General features: G+C 32.2%; 1 non-coding gene across 1 annotated transcript; it reads right to left on the bottom strand.

Moving 5' to 3' along the window:
- Window positions 1-1,159: 1,159 nt before the first annotated feature.
- Trnah-gug (transfer RNA histidin (anticodon GUG)) lies at window positions 1,160-1,231 on the bottom strand. Its single transcript has one exon. It is a non-coding gene; the product is annotated as a tRNA-His (tRNA).
- Window positions 1,232-1,564: the final 333 nt, after the last annotated feature.

Below are 1,564 nucleotides of genomic sequence, written 5' to 3' on the forward strand. Positions count from 1 at the left end.
GGCAAATAAGGCAAAGTTGGCTAGTCTGACGGTAATCATTAACACCAACAGCGATAAATAAAACAAATATTTATACCTCAAAACCAAGTATTTATACCAGACGCGTAATGGAATGCATAGTATTTCTTGTAAACAAATCATTATGAAGCGAAGCACACGGCGCGGCGTCGCGTCGGATGCACGCTGGCCACGCGGTTATAATAGAAACGACAGCACTTCAATCGAAAACAAAACAAACGAGCTTTAATGACTACTAGCGACATCTATGTTAGCACATGTTCAACTTTTAGCTTCTTACGAACGAAGAAAAATTTCGGTTCAAGTAGTTCGTTATCATTGCGCTAGGTGGCGTTATAAACAAAATGGTGGAATAGTTCAGCTACTGGCCGTTAGATGGAGGCCTGATTAATTGTATCAAAGATAGATAGACTCCGTAATAGATGGATACAGTCTAAGGAAAAAACGTGGCTCGAAAATCAAGAAAATTTGATTCTCGTTTAGAGGGCGCTACTAGCTTTGGCCTACTGTCGTATAGATGGCGTTGACGGTTTCGTTTGTTATTTAACAATTTTAACGCATATCAGTGAAAGTACATGGGTCAAAATCATAAACATAATTAATGCAAATAAAAAAAAACATTTATCCATGTTTTAAATACATTTAATCGTATTTTTATAAATCTTCATTTTTAGTTTGTCGACAGATGGCAGTGAATTTACTGGGGTTACAAAATTTACTATGACAGTACCGCTCTAGTATAAGTTACTCTATGATTGTATCAAATTGTATAACTATGAATCTTATGATATAATGTAAAAATAAAATTAATTTCAGTATAAATAAACATTATACTCAGTAAAATCTGGTCGCCCAACCTTTTGTTTTCTATTTATATTGTAAAAAAAGCATATACAAAACCTATTTTTTTATTTATACTATTTTTATTACTTTTGAACTTATAAAATTTTAACGCTTCATTTATTTATCAAAACCTATTACATAATATTATAAATTATTCATAAAAAAGGTGTAAGAAATATGAAAAATTAATACTGAACTGATTCAGTAAAAATAGTATAAAAGAAAATAAAAACATGTTACTGGAATTTACAAAAAAACACAAAAAGAATGCCCCGCCATGACAGTGTATTTATTGCACTGCCGTGACCAGGATTCGAACCTGGGTTACTACGGCCACAACGTAGGGTCCTAACCACTAGACGATCACGGCTATCGAGGCGATGAGAGCTGGTGCGAAATTTCGTGTCGCCTTCGACAATGTTACTCAAGTCTAGTTAGTCGAATTATGTAAAAGGAAAGTTATGTTTCATACAGCTTGTAGTTTGATAAGAAGTTCAGGGCCAGTTATATAATCTGATAAATCATTATTATTGATTGAAGAAGTAAAGGTAAAGTAAAATTAAATAAGATTTTATATTATGATACATATTAAATATTTATTGTAGGTAACTGTAATATATGTACTTATAATTATAATTGACCATGTTGGTTAAAACCAAAGATAGATATAACTCCGTAATAGATGGATACAGTCTAAGGAAAA

This window comes from Cydia strobilella, chromosome 8, assembly GCF_947568885.1.
Source record: "Cydia strobilella chromosome 8, ilCydStro3.1, whole genome shotgun sequence".
Lineage (NCBI taxonomy): Eukaryota > Metazoa > Arthropoda > Insecta > Lepidoptera > Tortricidae > Cydia > Cydia strobilella.